The 21750-nt window shown below is 36.5% G+C and overlaps 1 protein-coding gene across 4 annotated transcripts in view; it reads right to left on the bottom strand.

Annotated features, from left to right (window-relative positions):
* Nucleotides 1-21750, bottom strand: part of LOC111417928 (CUGBP Elav-like family member 1) — a 207176-nt gene that overhangs the window by 138468 nt on the left and 46958 nt on the right. The window lies entirely within an intron of this gene.

Genomic DNA, 21750 nt, shown 5'->3' with positions numbered 1-21750 from the left:
TATAGAAAAGTGAATAATTTAGAAAATATTTCAATTTTTTGCTTTTTGTACAAGTTCAGTACATACTCTTACAAATCTTGAAATTTAGAGAGTAATAATGGTTTCTTTGGCAATGTATCGACTTCTCTGGATAGATTACATCCTAATACACATTTAAAGTCAAGAAATACTGTAAATATTTCGATGATTTAAAAATACAGGAAGTGAAATATTCGGTTTTTAAGTTAATTTTCAAACAAAGTGTTTATTCATGAGCGTCTATTTCAAAATTTCGATGATACATTCAGCATACAAATTATTGTAAAAACTTCTCTGTTTTGTTACCTTTCGAATGAGGTATGAAGCATGGCAAAATGTCTTTCCAATTAGCCAATAATAAGATAACAATTGGTGCGAGCACAATTTTGACAACCTACCCAATGTGAATAAAATTCAAAATCGATTACACCTGCGGTTGAAATTCAATTCATTAATGGTTAACAACCATCGGTTAAACATTTTTTTTACGTTTTGGCAGTAAGCCATGGAATTTAGACATCGAGAATATCAGCAACGCTATCCAAATCGACGAATTGCTCATATTAATGTATTTGGCGCCACTTATCGGCGTCTAGCTGAGACTGGCAATTTAAGAAAAGCCGAACGTGTAAGACTTAATGTGGAAGAAGACATTTCGATGAAGAAGCACCCACATCCAGTACAAGAAACGTCGCTGCTAATTTGGGGATATCACAATGTTAAGTCTGGTTAACTCTTCGACAAATGGGCAACCATCCTTATCATTACACACCTATCCAGGCACTTGAAGACGGCGATCCTGAACGAAGGATTCAATTTTGCCGGTTTCTTTTAAATGCTGACATTCAGGATGAATATTTCTTGAGAAGGATTTTATGGACCGACGAATCGAAGTTTAACAGAGAAGGTATAACAAATCTTCATAATTTACATTATTGGAATGACGAAAATCCACATCTAACGAAGGAAACGAGCAACCAAAGAAAATTTAATGTGAATGTGTGGATTATTTGTGTGGATTTTAAATGAATTATTTCCTACCGTTGGATTGGGAGAGGAGGTCCAATTCTATGGCCTGCAAGGAGTCCTGATTTGACGCCCCTAGATTTTTATGTGTGGGGCCACATGAAGGAAAGAGTGTATGCAACACAAATCAATACCAGGGATGAATTAATAGAGAGAATCCAAAATGAAGCAAATGTTTTAAGAACTACAATTACAAATAAAATAACAAGGTCGGAAATAAGATAAACGGCTCAAGCATGTATTAGGAATAGAGGTGCAGTTTTTGAAGCAGACTTGTAATTGGACCCCCTCTTGATGGTAAAGTTTTTTTCAGTTGGTTCCTTATTGCAACAAATTGTGTTTCGCGCTGAGTTTTTTTGAGTTAGAGTTAGAAGTTATGTCACATGATTGGGTATTAACTTTGGGTAGGTTGTCAAAATTGTATTCGCGCCACTTGTTATCTTATTATTGGGTAATTAGAAAGACATTTTGCCATGCTTAATACCTTATTCGAAATGTAAGAAAACAGAGAAGTTTTTACAATAATTGGTACGCTAAATGTATTATCAAAATTTTGAAATAAACGCTCGTAAATGAACACATTATTTAAAAATTAACTTAAAAATCGAATATTTCACACCCTATATTTTTAAAGCATCGAAATATTTAAAATATTTTTCAACTTAAAATGTGTATTAGAGTGTAATCTATCCAGAGAAGTCAATACATTGCCAAAGAAACTATTATTACTCTCTAAATTTCAAGATTTGTAAGAGTATGTACTGAACTTGTACAAAAAACAAAAAATTGAAATAACTCCTAAACTATTCAGCTTTGTATAAGGCATATTTGGCTTAATCAATTACAAATGAGCTCTAGAACAACGTATTTCAATATTCACGTTGTGTATTTGTCTCCTTTTAGGAAGAAAGGTAATTTTTATTAATCGGAAGTGAATGTTTAAATAATGTAATAACGATACACATTCAAATACAAAGTTTAATCAAATAGTGTAAGCGACAGTGAAAATCCATTTTCTAGTTACACACTTGGGATTTATTTTTATAGTCACGCTTATTTATGTCCGTCACGCTCTCTAATGTAGTAAGTAATATTGATCATATTCGCATGCAAGATGCTACGCAGTGCAAAGTTACCTGATTTCGAGAAAAGTGTAATAAGAAGTGAATTAGCGACGAATTAAGAGACTGCTTGGATGGCTGGGTCTGGTGACTACTTCCTGTTTGAATGATTTTTGCCAACACTAAAGTTCGGCGATGGATGATAACACTTGCTGGTGTGTTGCGAGGTCGACCACAATAGACTAATCTGCCTAAAGCCCAGATCTCAACCCCATCGCGAAACTCCGGAACCTCGGGGATGTCCAAACTTTGTACTACAAGGTTGTTCTTCCTTTTGACTCTTTCCACAGTTTCTAGTTTTCTGCCAATCTCCTTGACATCTTTATATTTCCACATTTTCTTTTGTTAACATTTTGTTTTCTGTTTTTAATCAAAAGCTTTTATATTAATTGATTTGTAGGTGTAGGATGAGTCGTTTTGTAAAATTTCTTTAGACAACATGATTTGGCATGCACCTGCCATAAGGTTTTTAGGAGCAAGAGGTCCCGGGAACGTTGAGGGTGGTGAATCGTGTCCCGGTTGCTGTAAGCATGTATGTAGTTTCACGTGGGGGTGAGTTACTCACAGCACTTAGGCCCCAGCGGTTTACTGTTCATTCAAGGGTCAGAAAACCAGCCCAATCTTTTCATGAACGTTAATATAGAACAGAAAGGTATGTTCCTTATATCCGAAATTTGGAGCCATGGTACTCCGAAAATAGATTCCCTTAAGTACACGAGGTTTGGACAGTCACAAACAATATGACTTGCCGTCTCGTCTTCCATTTCACACCCTCTACAGAGGGGTGTATTCGCCAGCTTCATGTAAAACATGTGCTTACGTAACCTGCAGTGTCCGGCCAGGAAGTGGGTGAGAAGCCTCAAGTCACTTTTCGATTTTCCCAGAAACTGAGTAGATGTCTTCCGGTCAGGGTAGAGCAGAGTTTTCTTAGCAAAGGCACCTACTGCTGTCCCATCCCATCTATCGCAAAAAGCTCGGTGGGAGATGGAGTTTATCAGTTTTGATGCTGTATTAACAGCTAGTGGTACAAACGGTTCAGGGGACAACCTGTCCGCATGATTATGTCCTTTAATTCCGATGTGTCCTTTTCGCCATTTTATCGTGACGTTGTTGTATACGTTTGCCTCTTCGAGTGATTGCCGACAGGACTTCACCAACGATGATGCAGTATGATGCCTGCCAACCGCCAGCATAGCCTGTCTGCTATCAGTACAGATTACAACGTTTCTGCCGACTTTTTTGGAGTCGATAATCGCATCGGCTGCTATATTTATAGCAATTAATTCGGCTTGAGCAGTCGTGCAATACGATCCTAACGAAGTGGAAAGGTGCAGCTGCAGATCGTGCGAGAAGATTCCCGCTCCGGAACCTCCAGCCTTCTTTGATCCATCAGTGTAGATGGTCAGCGTTTTGCCCGAGCTTGAGTTGCTCTGGGGTATCGTTTCAATGCCAAATTGTGGCTTGCCTAAGAAAGTAGGTGTAATGTAGTCTGTGCGAGCTTTAAGGAGGGGTTGTTTACTAACAGCCTCACTCCAGAGCTTGCTCCGGACTATTCCCATTTTAACAACCTGCTTTTCATTTACTGATCGCAACCGAAGCAATGCCATCACGGCCACCTCCCTGATAAAAATATCTAGGGGCAGCACGTTTAACATAGTCTTCATTGCAATCGTAGGTGTAGATCTCATAGCGCCTGTGATTAGCAATGTAGCTTTATATGCATGCTTTAGTGCTGAGCACCAGACTATGGCTCCGTGAGCTACCATGGGTCTTATCACAGAAGTGTAGATCCACATTGTAACTTTCGGATTTAATCCCCAAGTATTCCCAACAGCCCTTCGGCACTGGGTCAGTACAATCGTTGCTTTTTTGATTTTGCAACTAATGTGTGATGTCCAAGTTAGTCCTTTGTCCAAGATAACGTTAATTGTAACCCACATCGTCGGGACTGACAAATAATCTCCGCTTCTCGTTTGCATCGCATTAAAATTTCAGAGGTGGACTGAAACTGTCCCTAACGGTGTACCTCTGTGTACGCGAGGTAACATTTTGGGGTATGCGAGGGGACGGCATGGTTGCAGCGTCGAGTGTTTGGATGATTATGGCCGACGAACCGCAGGAGCACACCTAAATGTTCATTAAAATTTATTCTATAGTTGGTTTTCTTCTTCCCTTTTACAGTTTGCTCCTAATTATGCCGGGTGTAATTAAAAAAGATCGGCGATGGTGGGATTATGCTACTTTCAGGATGATAACACTTGCTGGTATGTTGCGAGGTCGACCACAATAGACTAATCTGCCTAAAGCCCAGATCTCAACCCCATCGCGAAACTCCGGAACCTCGGGGATGTCCAAACCTTGTACTACAAGGTTGTTCTTCCTTTTGACTCTAGTTTTCTGCCAATCTCCTTGACATCTTTATATTTCCACATTTTCTTTTGTTAACATTTCGTTTTCTGTTTTTAATCAAAAGCTTTTATATTAATTGATTTGTAGGTGTAGGATGAGTCGTTTTGTAAAATTTCTTTAGAGAACATGATTTGGCATGCACCTACCATAAGGTTTTTAGGAGCAACAGGTCCCGGGAACGTTGAGGGTGGTGAATCGTGTCCCGGTTGCTGTAGGCAATTCCGGGAAGCTTTTTGCGCCGGCGGCACAATATCGGCGACAGAAACTAGTAGGCAACATCGCCATTTCTTGTAGATTGCCATCACCGCGTTGGCTCGGCACGACATCGAAAAGCCTCATCAAAGAGCCGCAACGCGGACAACAAAAGGGACGACAGAGTCCGGCCAGAGGCAGGATGATATAGTACCTTAATAAACGTAATACTGTCGGGCGCGGTTGGATAGGGCGACGTTACGCGGACGCAACGCACAAAGTGGTCTACTAAACTGAATCTATTATGCTCGGTACGTGCGGAATTAATTCGAGTTGATGATTTACGCCGTGCTTTGTGCGCTTTAGAATCGTTTCGTTTTCAGTTTTTGCCCCCCCTATAATGCCGGGCTAGATCGATGCAATTACAAATAGTTCAAACGGAATAATGGAAATAATAATTGGCTAGAATCCGTTCGAAATCATTATAATTCAACATTAATTACTCAACGAGCTACCGATTTAAGTGGGTATATTGAAGCACATTGTTCATTATTTATGCACGACTCATTAAGGACTGCAATTGTTATTATAGTATTAGTTATCTTATAAGTAAAGTTTTATTACTGTACTTTTAAATTAAATTAGCAACTATTAAAATGGTTAACAACGTTGCCCTGATAATAAATTCAGCAATAACTCCCTCATTATACGCAGAATGACTTTCAGCTCGTTCAGTATCTCCAACCGGGTTTCACAAAGTCGGAATTAATTAGAATATCGGAATAAAACAAACGAGTACACAAAACTTGTGTTAAATTTAATTAAATCTTCTTCTTGACTGCGTCTCGTTTCTATTCACCGGAGGAAGTACGACGACGATGCCGTAAGGGCTCGACACGAAACTGCTTTCACCTAGCTTTTGTTTTCCGAAATAAATTAGTTTTCGTTACTGCTCGTTATGTAATTGAACCGTTTTGCTTTTTTGCCGTTTGGCTTTTTTGAGTGTTGGCCAAGTGGAAAAACAAAGTCTCGAGTTTTCAAAGATTTTAGAGTCTAAATATTAAAAGGATTCAAGGAAATCTTTTGTAAACGAGCTTTTAAAATAATTAATTTGGGATTAAAACAAATTTGTCTGGAAAGTGCTGAAAATTAGAAGGTTTCGGTCTTAAAATCGTCACAGCTAAGGGAACCCCAATAAACTAAATGTCAAATGAATACTTAGCGAATTAGTTTTCGCCCTCAAGCGATAAAGCGAAGGGCGGATCAGAGAGAGGGTGGGTGAAAGATCGTGTGTTCAGCTAACTTCCCGAGGGTCTTCGAGTACACATTGAAAGTTGGGAACGTCTAAACTCCGACGCTGTGTACCTCCTTGATTTGTAAATGCAATTTTCATGGTGTCGATCGGAAACTTTCCGCTCGATTTGCGGACGGTGAGGCCGAAATGGAACAGCCGAGAGATTCTTCGAGTTTTTCCATTACAAGTCGGAATGGCTTGGCTAGGACTAATTGGACGATAGAACCGGATATATATGACACAATATTGGCCGAGTCGATCGGACTAGCGTGTTTCCATCAAGACATAGACACGCGACCGACCCAAAATCGATAACCCACCCGTTTTGTTCCCCTTTTCCGTCTCCCATGGAGATACTTATGTACGTTGTGACGGACGGCGTCCATTTCAAATCGATATTTTTCCACTACCGGCGCCGCCACCCTTTCAATTGACTAACTTAACCGCCCAAAACCTTCACTTTATACAATATTCAAAATGAGAAATATCTGCGATGAAGGTACTATAACGTCTCAACTTTTATAAAACTGTAATAAATTACAAGTTAATGAGAAACTCGAAAATAATTGCAAGTTAAATCGTTTAATTTGACACGCATCAAAAGTTATAAGCAACTTAAAAAAATAACCTGATTCATTTAACACGTCAAGAATAATTATCAAGATTAGGCTAATCACGGTGGTAGACGATACGTCGTCGAGCGTGTTTCACGATCAAGATTAACGTGAAAAAAAGCGACAAGGATTAATTAACCAATTAAAATGAGTTGAATGTCGGCAGACATTAGTCGCTTAAATATTGTTGTTTGTGTTCGACGTCGAGATCGAGTTTGTCGATCGAGTTAGTTGCGCTTAATAATGTTTGAGTTGATCCGGAGTGTTCGTTTCCCGTTGTTTTCGCAGACCCGTCCAGAAAGTGCGGACGGCTCTATTCTTGCGGCCGGAGGGTTAATTGCTATAAAAAGGTTGGGGAATGTCTGAGTCAAGCGTGAAAGAATTCAACCGAAGAGCTCGCCGGGCGCGACCTGTTGCTAATCGTTGGAACTTGTGCGCCCAGGGGGGCTAAAGTTACTATGAATTTCAACTACTATTCCAACTCGAAGACGAAAGATAATGCTAATACTCCTCACTCTGCGGTGACTAGAAAAAATAGTTTTTAGAATAGTTTTTAAACTCATTAAAAACAGAATGGTTTTATTTAAAAAGTTTTATGGATATCATTAATATTAGATACAGTGAATTTTAATTAAGATACAACAATATATTTCCGTTGAAAACTGGAAAACTAGAAAGATTCTAGTTGTAGGTCTAATGTTAGTTCTAGTGTAAAAAAGTTCACATATCAAAGTCAAAATCAAATTATTAGTTAGTAATTTACAAAATTAAAGTTTAAAAATTTGTAAAATTAAATTAAGGACGAAGTGTTACAAGTTTACAGGTTAAAATTTAAGTTTAAAACAGAAATATTAAGAAATTTGGGAATCATGTGGCTTAAAAATTGACGATTTTCTTTAATCAATGTGAAATGACCCAAAAAACACGTTAAAAATAAAAAGAAAGTGCGGAAAAGTGACTAACACTAGATTAACTTCAGTTATAAAATTTCTATTATACGATAACTAACTTCAGGTTTAAAATGTCAACCTCAATTTCGACATGTTTGTAATCTTTATTAAAAATCCTTTAAAATGAGTACAAACACGCCACATTTATCTTCAATATTAATGAAGTTATGGTCAACTTCCGGTTAAGAATGTCAACGTCAATTTTGACATATTTGTAATCGTCGTGAAGAATCCTTAAAAATGAGTCCAAACATGATACGTTTAATTCCAATATTACTCGAGATATAAGTAACGTCAACGTCATTTTGACATATTCTTAATTTTTATAAAATGTCTTAATATTTGTCACAAAAACAAAAAATTCAAACAAATTAAGGTTGGTATTAATATTTTAAAATTAAATTGCTATCTTCATTGCTGCTAACTTACTGTTTAATGTTTTTTATTCTAATTTTTTTGTTTGATTTGGGATAAGTGCGTCATCTTTGGACTCATTTTAAAGGTTTTTTAATGAAGATGACAAATATGTCAAAATTGACGTTGACGTTTCAAACCGGAAGTGATTGTATTTCCATTAAAATTAAAGTTAAATATATCGAGTTTGGACTTATTTTAAAGGATTTTTAATGAAGTTGACAAATATGTCAAAATTAAAAGTTGAAAGTTCGAACTTTTTGGTTTTTTGAGATAAATGCATCAAGTTTGGACTCACTTTAAAGGTTATTTTATGGAGATTACGTATATAATAATAAAATTAAAGTTGACATTAACAACTGAAAGTTTTTTGCACGACTAAACTGAATGTTTCTAGTTCTGGTTCTAGTTTTAGTTCAATAAAAATATACAACATAGTAATATGCTATGCTAACTAGCGCTTAACTAGCACTTGAAATCGACGATCTTTTTTAATCAATGTGAAATGACCCAAAAAACACGTTAAAAATAAAAAGAAAGTGCGGAAAAGTGACTAACACTAGATTAACTTCAGTTATGAAACTTCTATTATATGATATCTACCTTCAGGTTTAAAATGTCAACCTCAATTTTGACATATTTGTAATCTTCATTAAAAATCCTTTAAAATGAGTACAAACACGACATATTTATCTTCAATAGTAATGAAGTTATGTTCAAGTTCCGGTTAAGGACGTCAATTTTGACATATTTGTAATCGTCGTGAAAAATCCTTTAAAATGAGTCCAAACATGATACGTTTAATTCCAATATTACTCGAGATATAAGTAACTTCCGGTTTGAAACGTCAATGTCATTTTGACATATTCTTAATTTTTATAAAATGTCTTAAGGTTGGTATTAATATTTTAAAATTAAATTACTATCTTCATTGCTGCCAACTTAGGGTTTAATGTTTTTTATTCTAATTTTTTTGTTTAATTTGGGATAAGTGCGTCATCTTTGGACTCATTTTAAAGGTTTTTTAATGAAGATGACAAATATGTCAAAATTGACGTTGACGTTTCAAACCGGAAGTGATTGTATTTCCATTTATATTGAAGTTAAATATGTCGAGTTTGGACTCATTTTAAAGGATTTTGTATGAAATTGACAAATATGTCAAAATTAAAACTTTAAAGTTATTTTATGAAGATTACGAATATAATAATAAAATTAAAGTTAATTAAAATTAAGTTAATTAAAGTTGACATTGACAACTAAAAGCTTTTTTCACGACTAAACCCGACTGTTTCTAGTTTTAGTTCAATAAAAATATACAACATAATAATATCTTATGCTAACTAGCACGACCTACCACTGCCACTAGTCACTCTCAAGACGACTAAGAAACAGGAATGATTCTATACCTTTTCAAGCTCAAATTGGCACTAATCAGAATCAAAATGACATTAGTCAAAATCAAATTGGCAATGTCAATTTCAAATTGACAATAAACAAAATCAAAATGACATTAGTCTCATATCGGCACCAAACAATATCAAGATGGCATGAAAAATAAATGTATAAATCGGTGTCAAACAATTGTTAACTTATCGGTTATTGTCAAGTTTATGGTAATTTATTGCGAGATTTCAACTATTATATTCACACGAGATGTCTTATTTAAAGAAAAATGCTGCTGCAAATCTGAGGACACAGATTTGCGCTTTGTATAATGCCAATGGAGACTGGCGTAATCTTGCAAACGTACTACAGGTGCCAAAAAGAACCACGTATCGATGGGTTAACAACCAAGAACGTAGAGCTAAAATAACTGATGAGCACCGTCAATTCATGGAACGTTCAGTCGAAGAAAATCCTAAAATTACTCTTAAAGGACTGAGTGAAAAATTCCGTGAAGATTTTGCACTCAATGTCTCCAACGAATGCGTTCGACAGCATTTCAATGGATTGATGTTTACTTTGAAGACTGCTCGTTGAGAACCAGAGAACGCGAATAGTATTCAAACGAAAACAAGCAGGAGTATTTATGTAGAAAATTTATTGGATCTTCAAGCACAAAATAAATCGCGGACTCAGGGTCGTTCAAAAAAAGGGACTCGCTGCACAACAGTGTCTGCAGGTTGCAGAGGGTCGAATATTCACCTAATAGGATGCATTGGAAACATGGGGCTAATTCATTCCGAATTACGTCGGGGCTCTTTCAAGAAGCCGGAAGCAAATGAATTTGTGAGGCAATGCCTAAGAAGAGCGCAAGGCCTTTACCAAACTGGAGTTGCATTAGTTATTGATAATGCTCCATGCCCTTTTTTGCAGAAAACGAATTTGAACACCACACAGTTTTACGACCAAGTCCGTACAGCCCTATGTTTAATCCTATTGAACAAGCGTGGTCTGCATTAAAAGCAGGAGTAAAAGCAGATATGGCTGTACAGCTAAATAACATCTTGGCTGGTGCTGACCGGAATCATCTGACTCAAACAGAATATCGAATGCAGAAATTAGAGAACACCGTTCATAATAATATGGACAAGATTACTGTTGCCAATTGCGCAATGTTTATTGCCCACATCCAACGATTTATCCCTTCTGCATTGAATATGCAAGATATAAATTTTTAAGAGTGTTATTTAAAACATTTCATTTTATTTAATGCTGATATATAATTTTATTTCCATGTCAATTTAAAATTCATAAGTGCCAATATGATATGGACTAATGTCATTTTGATTTTGTTTAATGCCGATTTGCTTTTGATTAGTGCTAAATTTGTTGATTAATGCCAATATGATATTGTTTATTGCCAATTTGATATTGACTAGTGCCATTTTAATTTTGATTATTGTCAATTTGATTTTGACTAATGCCAATTTGAAATTGACATTGCCAATTTGATTTTGACTAATGTCATTTTGATTATGATTAGTGCCAATTTGTGCTTGAAAAGGTATAGTTCTAGGTCTTGTCTTAGTTCTAGTGATAGTGCTAGTGTAAAACTAGAACTAACACTACATGTAGAACTAGAAAGTTTCGGGTTTAGCCATGCGTCTAAAGACATTGTGGTATATTTTTAATGGACGAAAAGTAGAATTAACACTTGACCTAGAACCAGAAACATTCGGGTTTAGCCATGCGTCTCTTAAGACAGAAGCTCAGAGTTATCATAAGGACGTCACCTTTTTTATGCACAACTTTTCCTTTGCAAAATTACCCAATGCCTATAATATATAATACTATTAAGTTATATTTCATTTTATGTGCAAGTGCTTAGTAGTTTCGTAACTATGGTTACTGCATTCATATATTGCGAGTTATATGAAATTGCCAGTATGTTGTTAATTTATGGGAAAGTACGGTAGATAGAAAATTGTCATAAGATGTTGTAGATACCAAGGTTCAGTGATTACTGTATCATCTACCTTAAACTGGTTATCATAACGCTTAACCGCATATTAAAAATAGTACATATTATTTTCAAAAATCTATAGATTAATGTAAAAACATGGAAATAAAAGTTCAACTACTGAAACGGAGGTTTGAATTATAGAAGTGTTTTCGTCGGCGATGCGTCCCGTTCACGGTCGATTGTCGACGAGGAACCAGTTCTGGCGTGAATAAAATATCGCCGTCAAGATATAAAATATCGCGTGGCGGCATCACCTGTTCTCGGACCGCGGGCGCAACGAAGCGGAGGACCAAAATGTGCACCAGTTCCCCTGTAAATAATTTATGGTCGCCCGTTTGGCCCAATCCCGAAGCCCGCTCAGACAAAGAAGAAATAGACGGCGATCGCAATTAAAGTAATTACTCCCCCCGGTAATACCATAGACGAACGGCTGAGGAGAAATCAATAGGACGACGCGGCCAGTGTGTGGCGATATCCTGGGAAATAGACGGGAAATAATCGGCCGTCATAAGTGTTTACCGAGCTTTTATACTCGGCAAAACCCCTCGCTCCTCTCTTTCATTTCTTCCGATCGACGCCGACGCCACTACCACGCTCGATCGAATCTTCGTCCGCCTTCGACAGATCCCAAAAGGAATACTCGCGTAATTTGCTTTCGTGACGTTCGATGTTATTACAAATCGTTGCCATTAGTAGGTGACGGCTCTTCTCCGGATTTAGAGAAAACGCTATTTACCATGAGTACTCCATTGCTATTTACTATGTATCAACAGAACGATGTCCATTCCGTTAGAAAAGATCGATATTTCCACTTTATGTTTATAATCTTATCTTCAAGTAAAATAATAGTTTTCTTCGTTTGGCTCAAGTTTCCTCACGGATTCGATTACGACAAGCTTCAAAGATTGACGACAGCAAATCTTTGTCTCGACGATTGAAAAGCCTCTGGCGGCGACGAATAGGTCAACTCCTTTCACGTAGTACCTATCCTATTATTGGGCCTCGTCCCCTTCGTCTGTCCCACATAAATAGATTCAAAGGAAATCGATGGTCTCCATTCTGGATGCAAATGTTGCCGTTGCTAACATCGGTAGGTATTAGATGGCGCTGTTCGTGCGGCCCTGAGACCCTAGGGCGAATACTATAAATGTGTCGTCCCGGATGTAAAATCAATGGGAACAAATCGAAGTGAACGAAGGCGGAGGCGGCGCGTTGAGAACCCAACGCGTAACGGAACCGCAGGTGCCGCCGCTTAAAGGTACCCTCAGAGACACAGATGTGTTCGTTGTCCAATCCGAGTATTCTCTATGTCCCTTTCAACATAATCCAGTTGGTTTATTACGGAAAACCCCAAAACAGTTCGCAGGAAGTAAGGGCTGATACCTACCTGGTGGGAGAGAAAAACGTGGGATATGATACATGTTGAAAACATCGACCTGTTTGTTCATCCAGTAATTTCGTATATACCCGTGTCGGCGATGAAAGAGGTGCAGATTGACATCTTTCCATTAGCCGGGACGGTGGTGTTTGGAACCTTTAAGGGGGCGCCCCGGGGGGAGTTTATCTTGTGTGGCCATCGAGCGTGAATTCACCGATAAGGTTGAATGTGTTTCGGTGCGTACCTACATATCATGAAGTCGGTCAACTGGAAATTTATCGTTGTATTGTGGGGAACAACCGAGTGTGCACTAGAAGTGGAAGGGAAACTCGTTTCATTGATTCCATTAGCTTGATATCTTGAATCGGTTACCTATTTGAAGTTAGCCCCTAATTTTTCTAGCCTCCAATTAGATAGGATTTTACATGTATAGTATTTTGATTATAAGAAGAGAACCAGTTAACCGATTTCGATAAACAATGTCTCATTCGAAAGCTCAATCCTTGGCCAATTCGAAAGTGGAAATGCCCGATTCGAAATCTCTCTCGAATTCCGCTAAAACGCCAAAATAATGCGAAAATAGCACAAAAATTACCTTTTTTAAGTGGTGATAACTCGTAAACAATGTACCCGATGATCAAGATCTATACGTCATTCGATTCGTCATAGTTTCTTCTATCGAAATCACAAAATGCCCGATTTCAATTCACTCCCGTTAACCTTGTACAGCCCACGGAATGACACCGTGTTCGGCTCGTTGTTTACGCACTTATAAACGCCCGAAAGTATAGCCCCCAATATAAAAAAATTAATTTAAACTAAATCGACTATAATAAGAGAACGGTTTGACGAATTTTAATGTTTTATATGTCAATCGATAGCTTTCGCCTGGCTGAATGCAGTTGTCGAAATGCCCGATTCGAAGTATTTAAGAATTTTGATTAAAACACAAAAAACGAATTAATCAAACACATCAATTATCTCCTTAACTAATTGACCAACTTTAGTCATCAACATCTCGATCGAAAGTGTGAACCACAATGAATGCGAAGGCGGAAATGCCCGATATCAAAATTTACTAATTACCTACGTACGGTTATTTAAATGACTCCACATATCTACCGACTAGAAGTCTAGCCCCCAATAAGAAAAAATTAATTTGATTAAATTCGCTATAACTAAAGAACGGTTTGACCAATTTTAATGTTTTATATCTCAAACGAAAGCATGCGGCTGGCTGAATAATTATGTCGAAATGTCCGATTTGAAATATTTAAGAATTTTGAATAAAACACAAAAAATTAATTAATCAAATAAGTAAATTATCTATTTATTAATTGACCAATTTTAGTCAACATCATCTCGATCGAAAGTACGATTCACGGTGAATGCAATGATGTAAATACCCGATCTCAAGATGCGCTGATTAAATGCGTACGGTTGTTTAAACAACTCAGTGAGTGGTCTGATTTTGTCTATCACATTCTTCAACATTTTTATTTTTATTGTCACTTATGCATTATTCTTTATGGAATATTCGGAAAACATTTAAACTTTTGTAATGAAGAGAAAAATATATTATACAATTTGAAGGAAAAGTTGAAGAAAAATTGGATATAATAGAAAATTTTAAAAAAATTGTAAAAATTGAAAGAAATGTAAATTAGCACCTTGCCCCTGAAAACTTTATTTATATTTCAATATAAACAACAGAGTTATGGGGTTGGGGCGCTTTTTGTGTGAAACTATATACAGCTAAAAATATAAAATTTGAAAAAGAAGAGTAGAAAACTAGTAAGAACAACAATAAGTTATACTAAAGGTAGAAATACTAAAACCAAAAATGAAAAAAAGATTTTCTGTTTTAGTACAAATACATTTTAAATCAGTCTCTTACTTTGTTCGTTTGTTTACATACTTTGTTATGATTAGTAGAATATTTCAAACATATTCACATTTAGTTGTTCTCTAGTAGTAATCCGTTTACAAAAAGTTATTTTTTGTGTAAGTCAGACTTCCAGGCAGGAAAGTCACTGGAGTCGTTTAAACAATCGTACGTACTTAATTAGCAAATTTAGAGATCGGGCATTTCCATTTTCGCATTCACCATGGATCATACTTTCGATGGAGATGTTGACGACTAAAATTGATCAAATAATAAACGAGATAATTAACTTATTTGATTAATTAATTTTTTGTGTTTTATTCAAAATTCTTAAATATTTCGAATTGGGCATTTTGACATATGCATTCAGCCAGACGTAAGCTTTCATTTGAAATATAAAACATTAAAATCCGTCAAACCGTTCTTTAGTTATAGCGAATGTAATCAAAATTAATTTTTTCTTATTGGGGGCTAGACTTCCATTCGGCAGATTCGCGGGGTCATTTCAATGGCTGTACGCAGGTAATTAGTAAATTTTGAAATCGGGCATTTCCACCTTCGCATTCATTGTAGATCATACTTTCGATCGAGATGTTGATGACTGAAATTGGTCAATTAGTTAAGGAGATAATTGATGTGTTTGATTAATTCGTTTTTTGTGTTTTAATCAAAACCCTTAATATTTCGAATTGGGCATTTCGACAACTGCATTCAGCCAGGCGAAAGCTATCGATTGACATATAAAACATTAAAATCCGTCAAACCGTTCTCTTATTATAGTCGATTTAGTTTAAATTAATTTTTTTATATTGGGGGCTAGACTTTAACGGTCGTTTATAAGTGCGTAAACAACGAGCCGAACACGGTGTCATTCCGTGGGCTGTACAAGGTTAACGGGAATGAATTGAAATCGGGCATTTTGTGATTTCGATAGAAGAAACTATGACGAATCGAATGACGTATAGATCTTGATCATCCGGTACATCGTTTACGAGTTATCACCACTTAAAAAAGGTCATTTTTGTGTTATTTTCGTGTACCTTCGCATTATTTTGGAGTTTTAGCGGAATTCGAGAGAGATTTCGAATCGAGCATTTCCACTTTCGTATTGGCCAAGGATTGAGCTTTCGAATGATACATTGTTTATCGAAATCGGTTGACTGGTTCTCTTGTTATAATCAAAATACTATATATGTAAAATCCTATCTAATTGGGGGCTAACTTCGCATAGGTGAATCGCTTCTAATATAGCAAAAAAAATGCTTATAATAATCACCACCTATTAATAAAAATGAATGAATTAAATGTATTAAAGTTAAATGTTGCGAGAAGAAACGAAAAGGAAACGATGAATGTTTTAGATATCAAGTCAAGACGCGAGGAAAATGTAGGAGAGCCGTTTCACTTTTATGGCGGGGGAACGCCAAATTTCGCCTGGGCTGGTTATTTCTTGACGCGGGGTCACATGCCGCATTCTTTCGAATTAAATGATCAATAATTCACGAATTTACCGTCTGTAGGCCGACGCCGTTTTACGACGCGGACGCTTAGTATCGTAAAGCCGGCTCATTAAACATTCATTAACGCATGCAATTTTCAATTCCCGCCGAAGAGATTGCAGCGAATTTCAAAGTCAAAGCTCGTTGTCTGTATACCTAGAGAATATGGAAGCGTACGCCTTCACTCTATTCGTGTTTTTTCTTTTATTTCGGTCAACCTTTATGGTTTCAAACAGTTCTCGAAGGAGCCCTTAATGTCTTCGCACATAACCATGACCGAACGTGCAAGATGGCGCTGAGACTCGCTTCCACCTACTGTACATTCATACATATACATGAAGAGCCGGAAGTCTAATAGCTAACGCATACATTACTCGCAAATGGCGGCCGAAAGACGACGCGCTAAGTGGAAATCCGAACTCGTAAATTCTTACACGAGTTGACACGTCTTAGTCCTTAAGAATATCAAGGTACGAGAGAGAACACCAAAAAGTAAAGAAAAAAGAACTCGGAACGGGAGGTTAATTTAAAAACGGAGTGCGAAGAGAGGAGGTCGCCGTTAAAACTTTTCGCAACTAATTTAAAAATGAAACATCTCCGTCTGGCGGCTGATGCGATGCGCTACTTCGAAACTTTGTTTATATCGGGACGCGCGCGACTCGTCCAGGTATTGGAGTGCTTCGTTATAAAGTTTCGCAATATATTTTGATACTTTAGTGATACGCGAGCGACATCTTAAGTGCTCGTTATGTTCAGATTACTTGCTAAGTTTCCCGTTTATCGAATCTGAGATTTTACATGGCTCATTCATCGCAGCCGTTCTTTACATTTATTCATTCTACAAATTTCTTTTATAACCCAAAAATAATCATACAGCAATATGATAATCAGTTAATTGTAGTGTCTCGTTGTGAAGCAAACAACCTCGGTTTAAATCTGCTTGCGGCGATGACATCCCAATATGATGACCACTTTCAAGTTGATATGATATTAATCACTGAACCTCAACCACAAACGACCTCTGCTTAATATGTCAAAAGATCTACAACTTTATCTGATAAAGCCGAAACGACGCGATGTGATGTCCAGTTTCAAGCAGATATGATAGAGCCTCAGTCGCATCCTCGGCATAATAGTCCAAAAGATCTACAACTTCATCTGATAAAACCGAGGTCGCATGCGGCTGAGGTGTTCCATTGATCATTCAGAATTGGCATAATTGAAATCTAAAATACCGATTTTGATGAAACTTGTTGTTTACGTAGTTCATAATGAGAATTGAAAACTTTTATAAAAAAATGTGGACACAAAAAGGGAACACTTTCAAATACTCGACAAATTGGGGCAATTTTTAATTATTTGCTGTTTCCTTTGTTATTTGTGGACTAAAATACGTATTTGTTCTCAATTTCAACCCTTAAGCACTTCTAATACCATTATACGACATTGCTGGTAAAATCGAGAATACAGATTTAGAACAAAGTTATTTATTGCATTTGTAGAAATTTTTAATTACAGAACTTGTTTGTCTTATAATTTGTAATTATGAATTTTATTATAATCTCAACGTACTATGGACCATATAGAATCTATATGCAACCTTGAAGACTTCGTAAGACTTAATCTTGAAGAAAACCTATCTTGCTGGAAATATGGTAAAAACTTGATCTAGAGTTGATTCAAATCTTGATGCAGACTTGATACAGGGATGATGGGATTAAAGTAGAGGTTTCACGCATCTATCATGATTTGATGTAGACGTGACTTGGTGTTGATGTGCTAATATATGCAATTTTGATGCAACCCTCATTGATATATGATGCAGTCTTGATGCAGACTTAATGGAGACTTACCTGTGCAGGTTTGAGTTGATAGAAACTAAGAAAATGTTTAAATCGATTTCAAATTTGTCAAAAATACTTGCCTAAGTAAATTAATTTTAAAAAATTGATGAAGTGATCAATCAATATTAAAACATTAATAACTTTGTCCCTAATTATACTACAGTGATCAAGTTAGGTTTAAATTAAAGCTCAATCGTTGTAAAATATTTGCGGCAAATTTCGTTTCTTTAATATTTGTAGCACCGGAAATATGATTTTTTTAATGAAAGCAACCCAAGCCAAATTTTGTAAAACTTTGTAAAATACAATGAATTTAAAAAAGTTTATATATTCGTTCATAATTAAGCTGAAGTGATTATGATGGGTTTAAATTAAAGCCCAATCTTTATAGAATATGTGTGGTAAATTTCGTTACTTCAATGTATGTAGCACCGGAAATATGATGCTTTTAAATAAAAGCATCCTAACCCATTTTTTTTAAACATTGTCAAAATCAATCAATTTTAAAACATTAATAACTTTGTCCCTAATTATACTACAGTGATCAAGTTAGGTTTAAATTAGAGCTCAATCGCTATAAAATATTTGCGGCAAATTTCGTTTCTTTAATATTTGTAGCACCGGAAATATGATTTTTTTAATGAAAGCACCCAAGCCAAATTTTGTAAAACTTTGTAAAATACAATGAATTTAAAAAAGTTGATATATTCGTTCATAATTAAGCTGAAATGATTATGATGGGTTTAAATTAAAGCTCAATCTTTATAGAATATGTGTGGTAAATTTTGTTACTTCAATATATGTAGCACCGGAAATATAATGCTTTTAAATAAAAGCATCCTAACCCATTTTTTTTAAACATTGTCAAAATCAATCAATTTTAAAACATTAATAACTTTATCCCTAATTATGCTATAATGATCAAGTTAGGTTTAAATTAAAGCTTAATCTTTATAGAATATTTGTGGCAAATTTCGTTTCTTTAATATTTGTAGCATCAGAAATATGATATCTTTAAATAAAAGCAACCCAACAAAATATTTTTAAAACTTTTTTAAAATCATTAATTAGATTAATGATGCTGTAAGGATTACATTTATTTTTTTCCATTTATTCGGAATAGAAGCGGTAAGTATTCAATAAATATTTAACATAAATCTAAGACTGTTTATAAATTAAGATTACTTTTAAATTGAAGCCCATGTTTTCTTATTTAAAGATTGGAATATTTAATTACGAAGTTTTTCCTTATTTATCCCAATTACGAAATCCCACTCATCTAATGGATTTACGCCCAATCAACATTTTTCTCGTTCTGCCAGGCCAGACTAAAAACTTATTGAGCTACGCCAACATAGAACTGGATTTATTTTATCCCAACTCTTTTTCAGAATTTCCCTTGGGGTTTTCTATAACGGCTAATCTATTATTGTGTATCTCAAATTAATATTTATGCAATGTCCTTATTTTTCATTAAATTCACTTGATGCTAAATATTTAATTTAATTAATGGAGTAGTATTAAACAGTTCGATCGTTATTAACTTCTTAAGTTTAAGTGAAGAACTAATACGTGAGAGGGGTTAATAAAATATGACGTCCATCGGGTTTCTCTCGAACGTCGTGCCGGATTTCGACGAAAATCGATCGACCAATTAATAATTAGCGATGGGGAATGATAAATTATTCCGTAAGGGATCCGAATTGACCTACTTTTTAAATGCGACAAAATTACATAATCGATAATACTTCTCTACACGGTACAATGTTCTCTTCGTTTACTCGACAACTAACTCATTCTTAAACGAACGACTTAATGTTGAACAAATACAAACGTGAGCGTGACGGAAATAGGAGTTAGTATTTCTTTGGATCGATTGGTTAACTGGATATGTTGATTCAGGTCAGCTCAGCAAACCATTAGGTAAGGGTGAAGTGTGTAATGATAATTGCAGAAACGTTTCACTGCCAATTCGTCCTCAATTGTTGGGGTAGTGCCAAATTTGACATCTATGGCAATCACGTGACTATGATACCTCGACGTTCGTATTTCCGATTTCTCGTGGGGCGTCATCACAAAAACAATCTACATGTGGATGAGCTCCGAAACGAGACCTGTCTAATTGGAACGTCCGTGCAAACAAGGCCGATACGCCACTGTGCGAAATTGTAGCCCTTAGCCACACCGGGACTATATGCATAACTGTCTGGCTATTTTTGATCCAATTTTTATATCACGCCAATTCCGAAAAGGATGAAATTTTAAATAAAAAAAAATAATGAGATAAACAACGAACCAAAGAATTAATTTTGCACCGCTAAATGACTATATACGTCGACGTGCAAGTGGTTGAACACGTAAAGTATTATTACGAACTCCGCGTCTCCTACCGGGGGCGGCTTTACACTGCCCCCAGAACAATGGCACGTTGCGGACGTGGGCCGACATTCTGGATGGGATTACGGTTGTGGAAGTTGAAGCGGATAATATTTCAACATAGAAACTTTATACGTTGTCATATCAGTATTTGCTAATCCACTTACATACGCTGGTAATAATAAATTGCAAGCACAAACGTAGTTAATGCACCAGTAATAATAACAAAAAAAAATGGGGCGAAGTGAAATGAAGTGTTGATCACTTAAATCTTTTAACAAATCGAAACGCTCAGCTAGGTAAACGTTCCCAAGTCGGTTAGATCCCTTTCGATAACAAATCCTTGTAAAATCCGTACAGAGGTTTGGAAACACAAGTATCGGAGACACAACAAATCGCAAACACTTGCAATTGACGTAAATAAATCCAGCGCGGCAGGAGTTTTATGCCCGCAACCGGCTAAATCGGCGGAGTCGGTGGAGCAGTGCAGAAGGAGCCATCTGGTTCATATCGGAACAATATGATGGAGTTGCAAACAAGCTTAGAGCTGGCGGAGTCCGCAATATCTAGGGCCACAGCCGTATTTTGCTCCCGCAGCAGAGCACGGGGAGCAGAGTCCCTTTACGGTCCACCGACCACGTCGGGTTCATCCAGGAGGACGGCCACAGTTTCCGCAGATTGCTGTGCTGTGGGAGGCTACGGCTCCCGCACTCCTGAAATCGACTCTCTCGACAAAAATAGAATGTAATGGGGAATGCTCTAAGGTACAACGTTAAGAAAGTTATTTTTAAACTTTATTTTTACTCTTTCGATTATCCTAATATATTGTTTAATATATCTATTTAATTCTAAATCGATTTATTACAGATAAAAAGAGAAAGTTGTTTGTGAATCATTTCAGATTCTCTTTATTTTCCAACAAATATCTTGATTTTTATTCGGGTGGGAAATCGTAAAGTTTAACCAATGTCTCAACAGGAATTATATCGGCGGTTCGTGAACTGAGCGAATTCCACTAGAAGCGGACACCCGCGCAATTCCGGTGTTTAGTGTTATTGGATTTTTAAATCCGGCGACTGATGCGGCTTCCGTCCTCGCCGACGGCAGTAAAGCAGTCGTTTATTGTCGGCGGCAACTTTCGCCCTATTGTTCGCACACTTCGCGATGCTTAGTGCGCTAAGCGGTATTTATCGCCATTGGAATTGCCTAACCGTTGTATACGATTTCGTGGCTGTGCCGACGACTTGTCTTGCTAATGTTTTTGTGTCGTAACTCGTCCTAAATCTGCCACGAGAAATTAGTTATAGGGTTACATTTCTGA

Source organism: Onthophagus taurus, chromosome 2 (genome assembly GCF_036711975.1).
Source record: "Onthophagus taurus isolate NC chromosome 2, IU_Otau_3.0, whole genome shotgun sequence".
Taxonomy (NCBI): Eukaryota; Metazoa; Arthropoda; class Insecta; order Coleoptera; family Scarabaeidae; genus Onthophagus; species Onthophagus taurus.
Note: the sequence above shows the minus strand (reverse complement) of the source record. Positions and strands in the feature narration are given on the sequence as shown.